Here is a 23,308-nt window from a genome sequence, read left to right as displayed (position 1 = left end):
TTGATAAAATCCAGTTTCTTTTTTTTCATTTATCACTTATTCTTCTGTTGTGTTATCTAAGAAATCTTTGCCTAACTAAAGGTCATAAAAATGTATACCTATGTTTTCTTCCATGATTTTTATGGATTTAGCATCTACATGTAGGTCTTTCATCAATCTTGAGTTGATATTTGAATATGGTATGAATACTGTGTCCACATTCATTCGTTTCCATGTAGATATCCAGTTTGCCCAGCACCACTTGCTGGTAACTTATTTCCCTACTGACTGGTCTTGGAACCCTTGTTAAAAACCAACTGACTGTAAATGTGGAGATTAATTTCTTTACTCTCAATTCTATTTTATTGATCTGTATGTCTACTGTGATTCCAGTATGACATTGCTTTTATTACTATATCTTCGGGTTAGTTTTTGAAAGTGAGAACTGTGAATCTCCTAACTATGCTATTGTTTTTCAAGATTATTTTGACTACTGTGGGTCTGTGGAATTTCATATACATTTTAGGATTGGCTTGTTACCTTCTGCAAAAAAAAAGTTTAAATTTTAATAGCAGTTTCATTGCATCTGTAGATCAATTTGAAGAGTACTGCCATTTTGTCAATAATAAGCATTTCTATCCAGGAATATGAAATATCTTTTCATTCATTTAGATCTTATTCAGTTTTGCTCAACAACATTTTACAATTTTCAGGGCACAAGTATTACATTTTTTGGTGTAAATTAGTAAATTTATCACAATTTATATGATTCTTTTTGATGCCTTTTAAAATTTAATTCTTTTCTTCACTTCCTTTTCTCATTGGTCATTGCACATTTGTAGAAATAACACTAATTTTTGTAATTTGACCTTATATCTTGCAACATTGTTGAACTTGCTTATTAGCCCTAAAAGTGTGTATGTGTGTTTTGTGTAGGGTTTTCTATGTGTAAGATTATCTCATCTGCAAATAAAATAGACTTATTTCTTGCTTTCAAAACTGGATATACCTTTTATTCATTTTATTGCCTAATCTCCCTGGCTAAAAAGCCTTCAGCACAATGTAAAATCAAAGAAGTAAGAGTAGACATCCTTGTCTTATTTGTGAACTTAGAGGATAAATTTCAGTATTTCAACATTAAGTGTAATGTTAGCTCTGGGATTCTTTAATAAAAATATTCAACTGACTAGGTAACTTCCTCAACCTGATATCTTTTCAGTATCTATCATACTGATATTGTTTTTCATCTGTTCTTGATGTTATGAATCTTATGAATGGTTTTACAAACATTGAATGATCCTCATTAACTAAATAAATATTCTGAGGCCAATATATATATTATTTTCAATATATTGCTAAATCCAAGTACCAGTATTTTATGTTGCATTCCTGAATCCCTATTTTGCATGATAATACATAAAATCCAACTGTAATTTAAATGATCTTTTCTATGTTTTTTATCAGGATTATACTAACTCCATAGGATGTACTAAAGGAAATTTTCTTCTGTCTTTATGCTCTGAAAAAGATTAAATAGCATAGGGAAGTATTTTTTGAAGAAATGAAATGACTCATAGGTGGATTTTTCTTAGCCGAGAGTCTTTTAGAAAGAAATTTATTTTTACACTTAAAATATTTCTTCCATGTTTTTGGCCTTTTCAGATATTCTATCTTTTCCTAAGTCAATTTTATAATTTATATTTTACTAGAAAATTATCAGTTTCATGGATACCTTGTAAGCTTTTTGTTCACTTATAATTTTCATTCCTCAGATTTCTGAAAAATCTAGCTTTTTATTTTCCCCTTCATTTTACTGTTTTTTTTTGTATTTGATTATTGGATATATTCATGCTATATTAATTTACCTATATTTTTATGGTGTTCTATTTCATCAGTATATATATCACAAGTTTTCTTCAAAATAAAAGCAATTTTGATCCTATTAAGATTATGAATATTTTAGTGGGATAATATTCTTTCTTTTTAATTAGGTCAATATAAAAATAACTTGAATTTTCAGTATTTCAAAATATAACTAAAGCATAACTGCCTGATAAGCATGTACTCTAATTTCAGACACATTTGCTGCTGCTGCTGCTGCTAAGTCACTTCAGTTGTGTCCAACTCTTTGTGACCCTATGAACTGTAGCCCACCAGACTCCTCTGTCCATGGGATTCTCCAAGCAAGAATACTTGAGTGGATTGTCGTGCCCTCCTCCAGAGGATCTTTCCGAGTCACGGATCAAACCCCAATCTTTTAGTCTCCTGCCTTGGCAGCAGGGTTCTTTACTACTGGCACCACCTTGGAAGCCTTCAGACACAGTATCCAAAGCAAGTAACTGGCTTTTTGTTTGTTCAGTGTCCAATTCTGGGGATGAAAATACAAGTTGGTATCAACATTATGCTTCCCAATATTGAAAATAACCAGCTATTTTCTGTAATGCCCATGTTTTTAAAAGATCTTTTATATTTTGAATATAGGAACATATGATTTCATTAATAACTCATTCATTTCTTACATGTGTATGGGTATAATTGTTCCTTCTCAGCAGGAAGTTTCTACTGAAAATCTATTGAGCATAACATGGAATATATGTTTTATTCCATTTTCATTCAATAATATTAGGGCCACATGATTTTTTTTTAAATACAGAAGTAGTAAAACATCTTAGATATGAAGTAGAAAAATTTAATGTGTACATCTTAGAAATTAATTTTACTCGTATACAAATGAGACTGACATCAGTTCAACTGGATATGCACTTTTGTAGATGGATGTTATGTTCTCAACTAAATCATTACTCTAAAATAGCTGTTATTGCAGACTTTTGTCACTGTGTATTTGATTTTTTATGTTTCCTAAAGTCTCAGCAAGAAATAGATTACTTAAGCTTGGAATAAAACCCATGTGTCACTTGACCTTCTTTGAAGGGGATTTAGCCTCATTATTTTAAGTAATTCTGGAAGTACAGTAAAGAAGCTAATATTCAAACACATGAATTACTAATGACCATCTGGATTTGATTTCCTAACATATGTTTATGACAATGTATTTCTTTGTATCTTACTGTGAATTGCAGACCCAACTTAGTTTTTCTGACGAACTGAAACTTACTTTGTTTTAAAAATTTTGGTGGGGGGTGGGATTGGAATTTATATACACTATTTAAAATGACAGAAGAATGTTTAAATGCAATAAAGTTTCATATATGCCACAAAACCTGAAACAAAAGATCATAAGAAAAATGGACATACATGCTAAACTAAAGAAACATCAAAATTAAACTTCATTTTTTAAACCATTGTTTCCCAAACATTTGTGGAGAAAATTCCTGCATGAGAATGACTTGGGTATTTGCTAAAAATGAAGATTCCTTGGACCTATTTTAGATTTAAGAAATTAGAATAAGTGGTGACTCAGACAGCAAAGAATCTGCCTGCAATGTGGGAGACCTGGGTTCAATCCTTGGATCAGGAAGATCCTCTGGAGTAGGAAATGGCAACCCATTCCAGTATTCGTGCCTGGAGAACTCCATAGATAGAGGAGCCTTGTGAGCTACAGTCCACAGGGTGGCAAAGAGTTGGAATGGACATAACAGAACAACTAACACTTTCACTTTCAGGCATGAGATTAGGGAGTCTGCATTTTAACAAGTTTACTAGTTGATTCTTACTAACAATAAAGTTTGAGAATCACTGTCTCCCTTTCCTTCTTGAATCATCTTTTAAGGTTTCTTAGCCTTTTCCCCAGCTTATAACCTCCAAGCAGTTGTCAATTCCTGATGGTATTATTCATGAAATAAAATTGTATTGAATCAGTCAAGTGTTAGGCACTAGGGATAAAAGATAATTAAAACACAAATCCTGTCCTTAAGGAGTATAGCCTTGTTATGGAGTGATTCATGAAAACATAAAATTTTAATATAATAAAATTTTTATTATGATAAGATATGCGCCAGAGGACTGTGTGATGGTAAGTAGAGTTCCCGCAACCATTCTGAGGAAGGAATATATGGCAGTTACCCAAAGGAAGTTATTGTATCTTATTCTTAAAGGAAGAGAATGAGTGAACTAGACTAAAAAGTAAGTCATGGCATTACAAGTAGAGGAAATAAACGCAAAGGTAAAATGGCAAAAAAAAAAAAAAAAAGGGGTGGGGGGGGCTTGTGCTTAGGAAAATATTAAGAAAAAAACACCTGTTCAAGTGTGTAGTGAAATGCTATGCTATGCTATGCTAAGTCACTTCAGTCGTGTCCGACTCTGTGTGACCCCATAGACAGCAGCCCACCAGGCTCCCCCGCCCCTGAGATTCTCCAGGCAAGAACACTGGAGTGGGTTGCCATTTCCTTCTCCAATGCATGAAAGTGAAAAGTGAAAGTGAAGTTGCTCAGTCGTGTCTGACTCTTAGCGACCCCATGGACTGCAGCCTACCAGGCTCCTCCGTCCATGGGATTTTCCAGGCAAGAGTACTGGAGTGGTAGTGAAAGGTAAGCAAGAAATAAATCTGGAAGACATAGTTAAGAGCAAGATCATAGAAACTGTTTAATACATAGCAAGGAATTTGGACTTTATCTGGATGGACATAAATATCCATTGAAATATTTTAAGCAAAGGATAAAGATTTTCATATTTTCAAATTAGAAATATACTGCTGGCTACTGCGTGGAAAATGAATTTTATAGGGCAAGCTTGGATCTAGTGAATCCAGTTAGGTACTATTGCAATAATTTAGATAAGAAAGGAAACCAGGGAAGATTTAGAAGGGATACAGAAATGGTGCAAATCTAGGAAATACTGAAGAGTTAAAACTGGCAAGATAAGATGATTGACTGAATGTGGAACATGAGGATAATGCCTAGGTTCCCAGAATGGATGACTGAGAAGGACGTGGTGTCACAATTTCAGATAAAGTATATAAAATGAGCTGATTTGGGAAGCTGAGATGATAAGTTTCATAAATGACGTGTTTAGTTATAGGTGCTTATTGTAAATTTGAAAATAAATATTAAGTAGGAAGTTGGCTATGTAAGCACAAAACTTGAAAAAAATATCTACTCTGGAAATACAGGTATTGGAGTCATCCATATGTAGACTGGAGTTAAACCTGTGCAAGTAGATAAGACCATGCAGAGAAGAGCATGTAGAGTATGAACATCTAAGCTGGAGACAGAACTGGAAAACACTAATATTTTTCCAAAGCCACTCATGTATTTTAAGCATGTTTGACAGCATCATCCTATTTCTAGTTACCAAAATCTATATGTTACCTATTGCTATGTAATGAATTATCCCAAAATTAGCAGCAGGAGGACAACAACCATTTATCATTTCATACAGTATCTGAGTGTCAATAACCTTGGAGCAGCTTGGCTGAGAGATTCTGGCTCAGGTCTTCCATGAGGTTGAATTCAAGAGATTCAATAAAGCCACAGTCATCTGAAGGTTTGATTAAGCCTACAGAATTAACTCCTAAACTTATGCACATGAATATAGGCAAGATCCTTGGGTTCCTCAATACATAGACCTTTTCATTCAATTGTATACTATAAGGTGTGACTTTTGGAGAAGGCAATGGCACCCCATTCCAGTACTATTGCCTGGAAAATCCCATGGATAGAGCAGCCTGGTGGGCTGCAATAGGGTCTCTAAGAGTCGGACACTGAGCGACTTTCACTTTCATGCATTGGAGAAGGAAATGGCAACCCACTCCAGAGTTCTTGCCTGGAGAATACCAGGGACAGGGGAGCCTGGTGGGCTGCCGTCTATGGGGTTGTACAGAGCTGGACACAACTGAAACGATTTAGCAGCAGCAGCAAGGTGTGACTTTACCTAGCATGAGCAATGAACGGCAGAGACAGAGAGGGATGGAGAGAGGGAAGCTACAGTGTCTTTTATAACACTTTCAGAAATGACATGCCATCATTTCTGCCATACTATATTGGTCCCACAGACCAACTCTGGGAGAATCACCCACAGGTACACAAGGATTTGAATATCAAGATTCAGTCATCACTAGGAGTCATTTGGTTGCCTGGCTACTGTAAGTACAGATCTTAATATTAACTTTTTGATTCAAATCTTCCCATCATAGAAGATGAATAGTTTCCAATTCCTCTTACATGGCTGCTATTACTATTATCTATGTGAGGCTTGGACCATAAAGAAGCCTGAGGGCTGAATAATTGGTGTTTTTGAACTGTGGTTTTGGAGAAGACTCTTGAGAGTCCCATGGACTGCAAGGAGATCAAACCAGTTAATCCTAAAGGAAATCAACCCTGAATATTTATCAGAAGGACTGATGCTGAAGCTAAAGAGCCAATATTTTAGCCATCTGATGCAAAGAGCCAACTTATTAGAAAAGACCCCAATGCTGGGAAAGATAGAAGACAGGAAGAGAAGGGGATGACAGAGGATGAAATGGATGGATGGCATCACCGACTCAATGGATATGAGTTTTAGCAGACTCTGGGAGATGATGAAGGACAGGGAAGCCTGGTATGCTGCAGTCCATGGGATTGCAAAGAGTTGGACACGACTGAGCAACTGGACAACAACAAAGCATTTTAAGGCTAATAAGTATAAACTCTTCCAGAGGAGAAGAGTGAGTTGTTAGCTACCATCAGACTTTATATTAATTAGGCATGCTAAAAGAGTTGGACACAACTGAAGTAACTTAGCATGCATGCTAAAATGTAAGGATACATGTTACAAATCAAAGTAGAACATAACTTCCAACCCATGGGAAGATTAAAAAAGTGCAGAAGAAAAATTAATTCAATAGAAAGTAGCTAAAGAGGTAAATATAGGCCACTAGGCACAGTTTTATAGACAGGAAAAAGTTTTGTGAATTAGCTCAGTCACTGTTCACTGGCTGTTCACAGGAAAGTTACTTCTCTTTGGTTCTGGACTTTTCTAAATGACTTGGTCTAAATGACTTTTAAGGTCTCTTTCAGTCCTAATAGTCTATGAAATAAATACATGTTTTTTGAAAGTATTAGTTTGTATACACTAGAGAATATCATCACTACTTCTTTTAACTATGCATATGATTATGTGATATCTTCATGAGCATATATTCACATGAATATTTCAGCAGCATCCAAGAACAGAAAACATTGCTTTAAAGTTGCTTAATTTAAATCCCACAAATGGTGTTCCTTAATAAAGTTACTTTTTCCCCCCTTCTCTTCTTCCAAACAATTTCTTATTGCAAAACAAATTTGTCCACTACTGCATGTCTTGGTATTTAAATTAATTGAAGCAATGATTTTATAGAATGACCTGATTTAGGAAATCTTGAAATGTCCTCTGATTTCCCAAAGCTGACCTCCATACATTTTGTCTTTGTTTCATGTTGGTAAAAAGCTCTTTATTTTATCCTCACCCTAAGCTCACCTGTACCATCATAACCCTTTCCTTGAGTGAAGGCTTAACTGTTTGCCCTTTGAAGCACTTCTCCATTGCACATAATCAAAGAATAAGTAGTGTGAGTTGTCAACAGAGTAGTTAATTAAAACAAGTTCTGTTAACTATGAAGAGAAGATTTTGCTAAGCAAAAAATAAAGTAGAAAATGCAGGTGTTAACTCTCAAAATAAAATTATTTATCAGCCTTTACCTGAGGATCAACTATACCAAAATATATACAGAGAAGTTGTTACACAATGATACAAAGGGATCAGAATATTATTAAAATAACCCAAGAAAATCTGTTTATGTAGTTCTGGAGATATAAATTATAATGGTTAGAGAGATGGAAGGTTAGGAATGATAAATTATCTACTCCACGTTCTCCTTTAGAAAAAGGATGGTTTATTGTGTGGTGTCCTGATACGTGTCCAAATATTTGCCAAAGTTTGAATTAGCAGACCTTATGATGAGATGGCAGGAAATGGATCAAAAGAGTAATTTTGAATTTCAGCATTTTATTTTCTTCATATATCTTGACTTTACCAAATGGATAATCTACAAAAGATAGTAGAGATCAACTTAAGTAACTTAGGTTTGTTTTTGAATTGAACCTTTAGTCATATAATTTCTAATAAATTCATAGTACTGTGATAGAAGATAAAAGATGAATATGACAAATAATTTTCAGAGAGTTTACAGGATGGATTGTGGGGGATTAGCTATGCACAGAAGTAGCCATAATATGTAGTAGAAAATTCCATATGTGCCATAATGAATATATAGATGATGTGCCATGAAAATTCAGAGGAAGGAGAAGTAACCTCCTAGAAGAAGAGAAGTCAAACTTGACCTTGGAGATGATATAATGTGAATATTCATAAGGGAATAAAGTGTATTCCTGCCTGAGCAACCCCTGGAAAATGCATGGAGTCCACAAAGCATTACAAAGTTATATTAATTAAAATAGTATCATACTCCCATAAAAACAGATGTAGATCAATGGAATAAAGAGTTCAGAAATATACCTAAACAGTCAACTAATCTTTGAAAAGGATGCCTGGAATAACAACGTGGAAAGGATAATGTCTTCAGTAAATGGTGCTGGGAAAATCAGATATCCACATACAAAAGAGTAAAATTGTAAAACTTCTAGAAGAAAACAAAAGGGAAAATACTCTTTCACATTGGTCTTGGCAATAATATTTTGGGTACAACACCAAGACAGTCAAAGAAAGCAAAATTAAACAACTGAGAATTTATCAAACTAAAACAACAAAATGAAAAGCAAACATGTGGAATGGGAGAAAATATTTGCAAATTATATATTCAATAAGATGTTAATATCTATAATATATACAGAAGTCCTACAAATTAATAGAAGAAAAAACAAGTTCTGCAGTTAAAAAATGGGCAGTGGATTTGAATAGAAAATTTCCCATTGAAATCGTGATTGACTTTATTTTTGGGGGCTCCAACATGACTGCAGATAGTGATTGCAGCCATGAAATTAAAAGATGCTTACTCCTTGGAAGGAAAGTTATGACCAATCTAGATAGCATATTAAAAAGCAGATACATTACTTTGTCAACAAAGGTCCATCTAGTCAAGGCTATTGTTTTTCAGGTAGTCATGTGTGGATGTGAGAGTTGGACTATAAAGAAAGCTGAGCACTGAAGAATTCATGCTTTTGAACTGTGGTGTTGGAGAAGACTCTTGAGAGTCCCTTGGACTGCAAGGAGATCCAACCAGTCCATCTTGAGATCAGTTCTGGGTGTTCACTGGAAGGACTGATGTTGAAGCTGAAACTCCAATACTTTGGCCACCTCATGCAAAGAGCTGACTCATTTGAAAAGACCCTGATACTGGGAAAGATTGAGGGCAAGAAGAGAAGGGGATGACAGAGGATGAGATGGTTGGATGGCATTACCAACACAACAGACATGGGTTTGGGTGGACTCCGGGAGTTGGTAATGGACAGGAAGGCCTGGCATGCTGTGGTTCATGGGTCACAAAGAGTCGGACACGACTGAACTGAACTGAACTTTCCCATTGAATACATACAAATGGCCAACATTACTATGTGATGTGAAAAGGTCACTAATTATCAGAGAAATGCAAATCAAAACTATAATGCAATATCACCTCATACCTGTCAAAATGGCTATATTATCAAAAAATCAAGAGCTAAGAAATGCTGGTGAGGATGTGGAGAAAAGAGAACCTTTGTGCACTATAGAAATGTAAATTTTTGCAGCCATTACAGAAAAAAGTATGGAGGTTCCCCCAAAAAATTTAAAATAGAACTACTGTATGATCCAGTATTCCCATTTCTGGATGTATATCCAAAGGAGATAAGTATCTCAAAGATATCTCTGTATTGATATGTTCATTAAAGCATTATTCACAATAGCCAACATATGGAAAAACCTAAGTGTTGATGGAGGAATGGATAAAAAAGATAAGATTACAGTGGAATAATATTCAGTCTTAAAAAGGCAATTCTGTCATTTGTGGCAAGACGGTTGAACCTGGAGGACATTATGCTAATAAGCCAGACACAGAAAGATAAATAATTATCTCAATTATATGTGGAATCTAAAAAAGTCAAACTCATAGAACCTAAAGTAAATTGGTGGTTACCAAGGGCTAATGGGGTAGCTCAAATGAACACTAGATGTTGGTCAAAGGCTACAAATTTTCAATTACAAAATCAATAAGTTCTGAGGATCTAATGTACAGCATGGTGACCATGGTTAATATCATACTGTATACTAGAAATTGGCTAAACAAGTAAATTTTCAATTATCTCACCACACACGAAAAGCATGGTAACTCTGTGAAGTGATGTATATGCTAGCTAACTTCATGGTGGTAATCATTTCATAATTTATACATATATTAAATCATCACATTGTATACCTTAAATATATATAATTTTATGTAATTTATACCTCAATAAAGTGGAAAATTTAAATAATGTGCTTATGATACAAAGCTAATTTAAGTTGAAATCAGATTTTTAACATAGATTTATTTATTTGAAGAATCTGACCTCATTTAATTCACTGCGCTAATACTCAATTTTACCTCATGAAGAGTATAATGGGAAATAACGCTGAGAATACAGCATGCACTTGTAAAATGACTTCATTTAGAAGTAATGATGATAATATTAATAATAATAATAGTAATTGCTGTTTTTGTTCAGTAGCCCACCAGGCTCCTCTGTCCATGGAGTTTTCCAGGCAAGAATACTGTAGTAGGTTGCGATTTCCTCTTCCAGGAGATCTTCCTGACCCGGGGATTAAACCCATGTCTCTTGCGACTCCTTTCCTGCATTGGGAGGTGGATTCTTTACCACTAGCACCGCCACATAAAGTGAAAATGAAAGTTAAGTTGCTCAGTCTTGTCCAACTCTTGGCGACCCCATGGACTGTAGCCCACCAGGCTCCTCCATCCATAGGATTCTCCAGGCAAGAATACTGGAGTGGGTTGCCATTTCCTTCTCCAGGGGATCTTCCCGACCCAGGGATCGAACCCAGGTCTCCCGGATTGCAGGCAGATGCTTTAACTTCTCACATAAACACGCAGAAATATATGTACACACATATATAAAATAAATTATTTTATTAAGAAAAATATTTTTCAGTACAAAAAGACAGAATTTCCTGACAATCCAGTGGTTAGGACTCTGTGCTTTCACTGTCAAGGGCCTGGGTTTGATTTCTGGTTGGGGAACTAAGATCCCAGATACAAGGCAGTGCAACCAAGAATAAAAAAATATCATTATTTTAAGGATGCTGCTTCTCCTTAATTTATAATTTTAATTCAAATCAAAAATCTAACTGGGGTTTCAATGGAACTTGACAAAAGTTAACTAAACTCTGTATGGAAGTTGAAAGGGAAAAGCATAACCATGACAACTGTGAAGAAGAAAAATTGGGAGGATGAAATGTACAGTAATTAAGATAGTTCAAGTATACTAAGTAATTACTATAGGTATAGTAATTAAGACAGTATTATATTGTTCAAGAAGTATACAGGGATGGTCTGGTGAATCAAAGATATCAAGACCTTGGGTCAGCCTCTCAAGAACCTCTTAGCCTTCCTGTCAAGGTTGGAAGATAGATTACACTGCTCCTAATACATTATTCTCACTGAAAAGTATGAAGAGAAAGTATCAAGAAAGTGATACCTACAAGAACTTCCCTGGTGCCAGGTATGGGCAACATCTTGTAATGCTGGGGGCAAAACCTCACAAGGAAGAATTACTCCACTCATAATGACAATGTACTCATTGAGGAACACTGACTTAGGGTAATCATGATTCATCCTCTGGGACTGGGCATATGGCAGCTAACCTGGAGTTCTGTTAGCACTTTTCATAGGTGAAAAGACAGGCTCAATCTGAGAGAAATATATCATTTCCCCAAGCTCATATAGCTAACAAGCAGCAGCATTCAGTTTCAAACTCAGGGTTCATTGTGTTTAGTTGCTAAGTCGTGTCTGACTCTTTACGACCTCATGTACAGTAGCACACCAGGCTCCACTATCTCCTAGAGTTTGCTCAAGTTCATATTCATTGAGTTGGTGATGCTATCTAACCATCTCATCTTCTGCTTTCCCTTTCTCCTTTTGCCTTCAATCTTTCCCAGCATCAGGGTCTTTTCCAATGAGCTGGTTCTTCACATCAGGTGGCCAAAGTATTGGACCTTCAGCTTCATCATCAGTCCTTCCAATAAATATTCAGGACTGATTTCCTTTAGGATTGACTGGTTTGATCTCCTTACAGTCCAAGGGACTCTTAAGAGTCTTCTCCAACACCACAGTTCAAAAGCATCAATTCTTCAGTGCTCAGCTTTCTTTATGCTCTAACTCTCATGTCCATACAGGACTACTGGAAAAGCTACAGCTTTGATTAATACAGACTTCACTGGAAAAGTGATGTCTCTGCTTTATAATATACTGTCTAGGTTTATCATAGTTTCCAAAGAGAAAGTGTCTTTGAATTTTGTGGCTGCAGTCACCATGTGCAGTGATTTTGGAGCCCAAGAAAATTAAAATCTGTCACTGTTTCCATGTTTTCCCTTTCTATTTGCCATGAAGTGATGGGACCAGATGCCAAGATTTAGTTTTTTGAAATATGAGTTTTAAGTCAGCCTTTCACTCTTCTCTTTCACCCTCATCAAGAGGCTTTTTAATTCCTATTCACTTTCTTCCATTAGAGTGGTATCATCTGCATATCTGAAGTTGTTGACATTTCTCCTGGCAATCTTGATTCCAGCTTGTGATCATTGAAACTTCAGTGTTCATAGAAAGTCAATATATCTATCAGGAAAAAATAAGCAAGGAAACAATTTTGATTCCTATGCTTATGAATCACACACAGTGTAAAACATCTATCTCTGAATTTCCAAGTTGATAAGTTACCAACATAGAAAAACCCTTGATATCCCATGGAATTTAGTTCCTCATTGATCCTTTCATGAGTGATGAATATTAAATTCCTAGGGCCATTCTGAACCACTTAAACCTGCTTTAGAATGAATTCTGACACCCAATTTAGCTTTAAATAATCCAAGTTTTCAATACCTAATATAAGCAGAGTACTTTCACCACCGATATTTGAAACACACTTTAAAAAGCCTCAGAGTACTGAAATATGCTGTAATAATGTATAGATTGGTAAATTACATTTCCAGTTTGTCCTCAATTTCAAGAAAATACTCAGTCAAATAAACTAGCAAGGAAATAAATCAGTTTAATTATAATAAATTGCAGTTTCTCTAAATATATTTCTGGCAGCAAATAGATTCTATTATTGAGTTTTGCAATAGTAATTTAAGGGAAAACTATTCTCACTAAAGTTAGAGATGCCTGGCTTTGAACTGCTATTCCTCATCTAGGTATATTATATTCCATTTTGATTCCTCCATCATGGAAAAACTATTTCCAACTTTAAGGCACTTAAGCTGATATATTTATTATGAAATTATCCATCTTGCAAATTATTTTCTCCATAGTGCTTCATTGGCTAAATTTAAGATTGCAATCTTCTATAGTATAGATAGAATAATCATGGCTCAGGTCAGAAAAAAAAAATACTGCCTTTCTAGAATTACAATAATATATCATGGTATTAAAATGAGACAAACTTTTACAACAAAAGTTTTTCCATTGGCAAAGAATTTTTCCCCCATTAGTAACATTTTATACATAATGATGATTGATCAAGCATGGTAGCTTTCTTGTGTGGTGAACAGAGCATGGGATTCAAAATCAAGGTGATCTGGCTTTAAACCCCAGCTTTGATGTACTAGCTATATGACTTTTGGCAAATTGTTCAAGTTTCTAGGCTTGAGTTCATTCTTCTTCAAAGCAGAGATACAGTTCAAATTTAAGAGCAGCTTATGAGTTTATAAAGTACCTAGTGCAATATCTGGCATATCATGAGCATTCAATAAATGGTAGTCATTAATAATTGAATTTTAATACTTCATCATATTATTATCATACGCTCATCTAGAACCTAGAACTGTTTATTGATGTCCCTTGGTGGAATGCTTAATCTCAATCAATCATTAACAGATCCCTGCTAAACCTGGTAGTCAACCAATTTTCCTAAAGGTACAGGTATGTGAAGCTTATCAGGAAGCAGGGATGGTGTTATGAAGATGGATTTAAAAACATAAGAAGAATCTATAGGATGTAATGAGTTACTGAAAATTAATGGGGAAGAAAAATTAAAGAGCTTTACCAAGGAGGCTAAGGACAGAATGAGTTTACCAGCATGGTTTCATGGGTATAGATACAGTCTGACTTATCAAATTATACATTTTAAGTATGTTCAGTTCATCATCAATTCTACCTGAAAGAAATAGCTAAAAAATGAGTTGACTTACAAAAAAAAAAATAGCACAAAGATGACAAATAAGAATTAAAGATTATTCATTGTATAAAGGCAACTAGGACACATTTATATATACCTGGGAAAAGTATAGCCAGGCAACATGGGGTGAAGAGCAAAATGCCCTTTCTAAGAAATCTGTAAGACAACAGGATACAAAAGGGACACCTTACAGGTGTAAGGTTATTTACTTAGGATTCTTCTTGGGGATTACAGGCAAAGTGGAGAAGTTCTCTAATACATCAGATCTCTGAATCTACAAAGTATGTATTTTGATTACCATTGACACAATTTTACCTATGACCATCTTTCTTCCTCCCCTAGATTCTCCAGTAGAAGCCATCCAGTTATTACCATATATTATAGCAACTTTTAACATTTGCATTAGGATCTTTGACATTCTGTATGTTTTTTAGAGGAGCCACTGATCAAAACCACTTGCCCTGGCCAGGTACATTAGTAAGCACTTGCATGCATTATCTTTTAACAGGGGATCCTGGTAAGGAACATTGAACTGACAAGCTACCCACCAATCAGAAGAATTTGGGAAAGGTCAAAAGGAGAGGGGAAATGCCAGTCCATATGCCCTACCAACCTCCCAAAATCCTTCTCATTGGAATCCATCTTGACAGCAATGCATGCACCACTAGGAAGGACCATAAGTCAGAATGACTGGCCAGAGACAACCTGGAAACTAACCCCATTACCACATGGCCGAGCAATGCTCCTGGGTTCCCTTACCCTAGTGCTCTCTACCCAGGCACCCCTTCCCAATAAAATCTCTTGCTTTGTCAGCATGTGTGTCTCCTTGGACAATTCATTTCCAAGTGTTAAATAAGAGCCCACTCTTGAGCCCTGGAAGGCATTCCCCTTCCTGCAATGTTGATCACATGTTGATCACATGTTGATCACAGTATGAAATAGTCTCTGCTCATTTCACTTCAGTAATACCTAGAACCAGCAATGCTGAGCTGTGCCTGCACATTGATATGATCTGCAGAGCTGATAAATGTACCAATGCCAGGGCTTCCCTTGTGGCTCAGTCAGTAAAGAGTCTGCCTGCAATGCAGGAGACCTGGATTCAATTCCTGGGTTAGGAAGATTGCCTGGAGAAGGAAATAGCAACCCACTCCAGTATCCTTGCCTGGGAAATTCCATGAACAGAGGAGCCTGGTGGGCTACAGCCCATTGGGTTGCAAGAGTCGGATACAACTTAGCAACTAAATCACCACAACCAAGGCCTAACCTAAGACCACATAGACACACATATCTCTTAGTAATATCTAGACATCTAAACTGCATTTTTTAAAGCTCTCCAGGTGACTCCAAATGTATAGTGAGGCTTGAGAAATACTGATTCTTAGGCCCTAGACCATGAAGAAATTGATTATTGGTAGAAATTTAAAAATCTATGAGGGCTCTAAGAAATGGGTTTGCAAATTTAATGAATGACATGATTCACACACACAAAATTGATACTACTATGTTTAATGGACATAGATATTTTTGGGGAAATATAAATAAAATTAACCATATTATTTGGGTCATATGAATCTTTCTGTTAAGGATTTTTTTAAATCAACTGATACTAGAATACATTAAAATCACTGAAGGCTAAGATACCTTGAACCTCTAGTTAGGACCCATCTGCTACCCATGGTGGCATTTCCTAAATAGCTTGGTAGTGTAGGGGAGCAAAATCTGCCACCGCAAAATGTCTCTTTGGCATGTAGGTTGTTTCAAGCTGAAATAGTTGAGGTCCAAAAAAACCTGGACCTTCCCACTAACTTCCTTAAGAATATGAATGGAGGACCTGTTCAAGGAAGGAGCCATCAAGATAAATAACTATAGTATGGACTAGGTGTGTGCACAGGGAGGAAGCAGCTACATCTATTTGTTAAAATTCCTCTCTGGGTTCCATTGTCTCTGCCTGGCCCAGCAAACATTTATTTACCAAACATTTGCTTTTCCATCTCCATGTCAATTACCTTCCTCCCCTTCTAAGTCCCAACCACTACCCTCAAAATCCTGTTTTGTCTTTTGCTGAAGATGGTATTTAAGAAGAGGGCTTTGGCCATTTGGGGGACTTACTCAGTTCTTCTGGTTCTCTCCCATTTGTACATATTATTAAACTCTGATTTTCTCCTGCAAATCTGTCTCATTTAAATTTAGTTTTTAGACCAGCAAGAAAAACCTAGAAGGGTAGAGGAAACTTATTTTTCCTTGAGAGTTCAAAATACATTTGTAAACACTGCATATAATGTCTCTTCAAAACTTAACCATGCACAATAATACATTAAAAGCTCTAAGCCTCCCTAATTAAAAAAAAAAAAAAGTTTCGTCAGCATTCTAAAACTTACTGTGCACAGAATCTTTTCCCCATTCCCAAGAACATATATTAATGTCCCAAAAGGCACTGTTTTCCTAAGCTATTTTCAATTCCCAACTGGGATCACTGCAGAAGGGAAGGAATAAAGAAACTCCATATGTATGCTTTCACAATGAGTGAACTATTGCAGGTGGTACAGTTATCTTTACAATGAATAATTATACACTTTCAAACGTGGTTTGCAAGGTCAAAAGGATTGAATCTTGGCTTTTTACTTTGTTTAAATAGATACTGATAATAATAATAACAATAATGATAGCTAAACTGATGCTCAGTCATGTCTGACTCTTTGTGACCCCGTGAACTATACAGTCCATGGAATTCTCCAGGTCAGAATACTGGAGTGGGTAGCCTATCCCTTCTCCAGTGGATCTTCGGACCCAGGAATCGAGCTATAGTCTGCTGCATTGTAGGCTGATTCTTTACCAGCTGAGCTGCCAGGGAAACCCATATAATGCTCCAAGCATCATTCTAAAAACATTAGAAAGTATAATAGCTAATGTTGTTATCATTTTACTTATTTTAAGGTTTATGAAACTTGTCCAAGTTCACAAATCTAATAAGCAACAGAAGTGGGTATTTAACTCAAGTCAGTAACTTCAAACTCTAATCTCTGAAAAAAATAAGCTTAGTTACACACATAGACTAGGAAACCAGATTTCAAATTTCTAACTAGTTTAGATCTAGATTTTTCAGTTCAAGAACACAAGTTCAAATCTGATGTAACCTGCAAAGAGATGAAAACTATTTATAAATAGCACTTGATGTCTTGGTAAAATGATTTAAAGAAGCATTTTTCTAACTTGTAGTGAATCGGTATTTACATTAAAACCTAAATGTAATACTATATGCAGAATTAATTTCTGTAGAAAGAACAAAAATAGTGATATTTATACTATTAGTAGCCAATTTCAGATTTTTAAAAAACTTGTACTTTTAGTATATCAGTACTGCCTTCTACTATTATTTATAGTAGGCTTATTTGTATAGAAGAAAAAGGTGAAATTGTCAATTGTCTGACTGCTCCTTAGATCTTCTTACAAAGGATTAGGAGGATCTTGGAAACAGTGATCTAATGAATGATGTGTGTCCTAAAACAGTGAAATGACTTGTCAACGATTACACATTGAGTTTTTGGATGAGCTACCCTCAAATTGACAATTATTGACTCCTGATTCTCTACTCTTATGTCATCTGTACTTTTCCACATCCACTTCATGTATAGAAACCACAACCTTAGTAAGATTGTTGGCTATTAAAACATATTAAATTTGAATGAGGCACCAATTTTAAAAGGAAAATTTGGCCATATTTCTTCTAGATTGTATACTACATTTTCTCTCTAATTAACCTAGAATGAGAACACAGGAGCTGATAAATCCTAGTCACAATTCTATTAATAACTAATCAGGCCTAAATGCAAATTTCTGTGGTCATCCAATATGGCTTCTGCATCAACTTGTGATAGGGTGCTTTCTTCATTTGTTCAGATTTTCTTGGCATTGTCTGAAGATGCTTAAATAACACATTTCAGGAGTTACATTGATTGTAGACAGTGGATTGATGATTATCCAAGAAAATGTTAAAATAAGGCATTTAACTCACCAACTTCCTCTCAAATATAAATAGAATGACAAATTTAAATCAGTAGTGGAAGCTTGAAGGCATATTTCTGGTGGGAGTATAAATAAGTACCGTTTGAAAGGAAAGCTGGAAATTCACTTTGTTTAAAAGCCCCCAAAACAGTAATCATATATCAATTGTACTCTTACTAAGTTATACTAAAAAATAATCCAATAAGGTAAAAAATGGAGACATTTCCATCACAGTTTTGATCTTATATAGCTGGGGCTGACATACAAAATACTTAAATAACAGAAATTTATTTATCACAGCTCTGGAGCTTGGAAACCCAAGATCAAGGTGCCAGCTTATTTGTTTCCCAGTGAGAACCACTTCCTGTCTTGTAGAAGGCCACTTTCTTACCAACCACTTGCATGGTCTTTCCTAGATGAGTACATGCAGAAAGTGAGAGAGAGAGAGTGAGCCCTCTGGTGGTTCTTCCTCCTTTTGATTGGAGCATTAACCTCATCATCTGGCCCCACCCTCAGGAGTTTATCTTACCCTAATTATCTCCCAAAGGCCCACCTCCAAATAGCATCATAGTGGGGGTTAGGGCTTCAATACCTACGTGAATTTAGGAAGCACACAATTCAGTCCACAGCAGGTTTATTATATATAAAAAAAAAACAAACTTGGAAATAAATTCAAATGTTTAACTAATTCTAATTCTATTTTAGAAGGGCAATTACTATTGATAGCAAAAAATGTTCACAAAATTTGAGCTTTGTTTTCATATAAGTATGTTCATTTTTGTATTCTAGTTTCATCAATACATAGTTTGTATTATAATAATCAGAGTTCAAATGTATATTTTATTATATTTTACTAATATTTTTTAGACTTTTACTCTGTCAAGATTCCCCACATCTGTCATATGTTATGAAATAAGGCAGTACAATCTAATTTTGTAATATGTTTATTCATATATGTGTTAGGTTAAAAATCAAGATATAGACCAGAATCTGCTGCATGAATCAACCTATGTAAAATATTTATGTACATTCATGTGTATATACTCACAGACATTTCTGAAAGTGCATAAAATATAATGCTGAAGGTAGAGTGGGGAATAGGATTGGAATGTTGCATTGCAAAGGAAACGATATTTTTAAGAATTCTTTGAATTGTCTTAAAATTTTACCATAGGAACATATATTTCCAACTAAAAATGACTGTAAACAATCATATACAAAGAAAACCAAGACTTGAGGGACTCTTGCCCAAAAAGTCTCATAGCTTCTTCCTTGACCTCTTTCTGGTTTTTCTCTAATGCCACTTTCTCCATAAGTTCCTCTTTGAGAACTCTATTTAAAACGGAAACTTTCTCCACGTACACTGCCATATTCTCAATCCTCATTCTTGTTTTGATTTGATTTGTTTATGATTATAAACATACTGAAAGACATCCTTATAGCTCAGATGGTAAAGAATCTGCCTGAAATGCAGGAGACCTGGGTTCAATCCCTGGGTCGGGAAGATCCCCTGGAGAGGGAAATGGTAATTCACTGCAGTATTCTTGCCTGGAGAACCCCATGGACAGAGGAGCCTGTGGGCTACAGTCCATGGGGTTGCAAAGTCAGACACGACTAAGCAACTAACGCACATGTACCCTGCAACCTTGTAAAACTGAAAACTCTATTTTTTACTTCTTTTCAGTTCAGTTCAGTCTCTCAGTCATGTTCAACTCTTTGCGATCGCGTGGACTGCAGCACCCCAGATTTCCCTGTCCACCACTAACTCCCGGAGCTTACTCAAACTCATGCCCATTGAGTCGGTGATGCCATCAAACCATCTCATCCTCTGTCGTCCCCTTCTCCTCCCGCCTTCAATCTTTCCCAGCATCAGGGTCTTTTCCAAGGAGTCAGTTCTTCGCATCAGGTGGCCAAAGTATTGAAGTTTCAGTTCCAGCATCAGTCCTTCTAATGAATATTCAGGACTGATTTCCTTTAGGATGGACTGGTTGGATCTCCTTGTAGCTCAAGGGACTCTCAAGAGTCTTCTCCAACATCACAGTTCAAAAGCATCAATTCTTCAGGACTCAGCTTTCTTTATAGTCCAACTCTCACATCCATACATGAATACTTGAAAAACAATAGCTTTGACTAGATGGACATTTGTTGGCAAAGTAATGTCTATTCTTTTTAATATGTTTTCTAGGTTGGTCATAGATTTTCTGCCAAGTAGCAAGCATCTTTTACCTCCATGGCTGCAGTCACCACCTGCAGTGATTTTGGATGACACAACCCTTATGGCAGATGACACCACCCTTATGACAGAAAGTGAAGAAGAACTAAAGAGCCTCTTGATGAAAGTGAAAGAGGAGAGTGAAAAAGTTGTCTTAAAACTCAACCTTCAAAAAACTAAGATCATGGCATCTGGTCCCATCACTTCATGGCAAATAGATGGGGAAGCAATGGAAACAGTGACAGACTTTATTTATTTCTTTTGCTTATTATCTGTCTCCATCCCTTGTTCATATAAATTGACTTTGGTTGGTTTTGTTAATGCTATATCCCCAAAGCCTAGAACAGTGCCTGACACATTTTAGGTGTTTCCTAAATATGTGCTGAATGAATGAAAGAAAATATATTGTATTAGCTATCATGGGTGGCTATCACAAAGAACCACAATCTGAATGGCTTAAACAACAGAAATTTGTTGTCTCACATTTTTGGAGGCTATAAGTCTGAGATCAAAGTTTCTGCAGGGTTGATTCTTTCTGAAGCCTCTGAAGGAAGAATCTGTTCCAGGACTCTTTTCTCGACTTAAAGATGGCTGCCTTATACCCGTGTCTGTTCACATTATCTTCCTTCTATGCCTATCTCTGTGTCCGAATTTCCCCTTTTTAAAAGGATGTAAGCCAAATTTTTGTGATCCACACAGTCAAAGGCTTTGGCATAGTCAATAAAGCAGAAATAGATGTTTTTCTGGAACTCTCTTGCTTTTTTGATGATCCAGTGGATGTTGGCAATTTGATCTCTGGTTCCTCTGCCTTTTCTAAAACCAGCTTGAACATCTGGAAGTTCACGGTTCACGTATTTCTGAAGCCTGGCTTGGAGAATTTTAAGCATCACTTTACTAGCATTTGAGATGAGTGGAATTGTGTGGTAGTTAGAGCATTCTTTGGCATTGCCTTTCTTTGGGATTGGAATGACATCTGACCTTTTCCAGTTCTGTGGCCACTGCTGAGTTGTCCAAATTTGCTGGCATATTGAGTGCAGCACTTTCACAGCATCATCTTTCAGGATTTGAAATAGCTTAACTGGAATTCCATCACCTCCACTAGCTTTGTTCGTAGTGATGCTTTCTAAGGCCCACTTGACTTCACATTCCAGGATGTCTGGCTCTAGGTGAGTGATCACACTATTGTGATTATCTTGTTCGTGAAGATCTTTTTTGTAAAGTTCTTCTGTGTATTCTTGTCACCTCTTCTTAATATCTTCTGCTTGTGTTAGGTCCATACCATTTCTGTCCTTTATTGAGCCCATCTTTGCATGAAATGTTCCCTTGGTATCTCTAATTTTCTTGAAGAGATCTCTAGTCTTTCCCATTCTGTTGTTTTCCTCTATTTCTTTGCATTGATCGCTGAAGAAGGCTTTCTTATCTCTTCTTGCTATTCTTTGGAACTCTGCATTCAGATGGTTATATCTTTCCTTTGCTCCTTTGCTTTTCACTTCTCATCTTTTCACAGCTATTTGTAAGGCCTCCCCAGACAGCCATGGAGAAATTCTGAAAGAGATGGGAATGCCAGACCACCTGACCTGCCTCTTGAGAAACCTATATGCAGGTAAGGAAGCAACAGTTAGAACTGGATATGGAATGACAGACTGGTTCCAAATAGGAAAAGGAGTATATCAAGGCTGTATATTGTCACCCTGCTTTTTTAACTTATATGCAGAGTACATCATGAGAAATGCTGGGCTGGAAGAAGCACAAGCTGGAATCAAGATTGCCAGGAGAAATATCAATAACCTCAGATATGCAGATGACACCACCCTTATGGCAGAAAGTGAAGAGGAACTCAAAAGCCTCTTGATGAAAGTGAAAGTGGAGAGTGAAAAAGTTGGCTTAAAGCTCAACATTCAGAAAACGAAGATCATGGCATCTGGTCCCATCACTTCATGGCAAATAGATGGGGAAGCAGTGTAAACAGTTTCAGACTTTATTTTTTGGGGCTCCAAAATCACTGCAGATGGTGATTGCAGGCATGAAATTAAAAGACGCTTACTCCTTGGAAGCAAAGTTATGACCAACCTAGATAGCATATTGAAAAGCAGAGACATTACTTTGCCAACAAAGGTCTGTCTAGTCAAAGGTATGGTTTTTCCAGTAGTCAGGTATGGATGTGATAGTTGGACTAGGAAGAAAGCTGAGCACTCAAGAACTGATGCTTTTGAATTGTGGTGTTGGAAAAGACTCTTGAGAGTCCCATGGACTTCAAAGAGATGCAACCAGTCCATTCTAAAGGAGATCAGTCCTGGGTATTCTTTGGAAGGAATGATGCTAAAGCTGAAACTCCAGTACTTTGGCCACATCATGTGAAGAGCTGACTCATTGGAAAAGACTCTGATGCTGGGAGGGATTGGGGGCAGGAGGAAAACGGGACAACAGAGGATGAGATGGCTGGATGGCATCACTGACTCGATGGATATGAGTTTGAGTGATCTCCAGGAGTTTGTGATGGACAGGGAGGCCTGGCGTGCTGCAGTTCATGGGGTCGCAAAGAGTCGGACACAACTGAGCAACCGAACTGAACTGAACTGAAGCCAAATTATATTGGGGCCCACATTAAGAAACTCATTTTAACTTGATTACCTCTTTAAAGATCCTGTCTACAATTAAGATAACATTATGAGGTACTAGAAGTTAGAACTTCAACATATGAGTTTTGAGGGGACACAATTCAATGTACAATATACATCTATGTGTTAATGGCTTTCTTTTTAATTTTTCTGTATTTTTCAAATTTTAAAATAATGAGAATGTTTATACATTTTTTATC

This window comes from Bos indicus x Bos taurus, chromosome X (genome assembly GCF_003369695.1).
Source record: "Bos indicus x Bos taurus breed Angus x Brahman F1 hybrid chromosome X, Bos_hybrid_MaternalHap_v2.0, whole genome shotgun sequence".
Taxonomy (NCBI): domain Eukaryota; kingdom Metazoa; phylum Chordata; class Mammalia; order Artiodactyla; family Bovidae; genus Bos; species Bos indicus x Bos taurus.
This window is presented reverse-complemented; position numbering follows the sequence as displayed.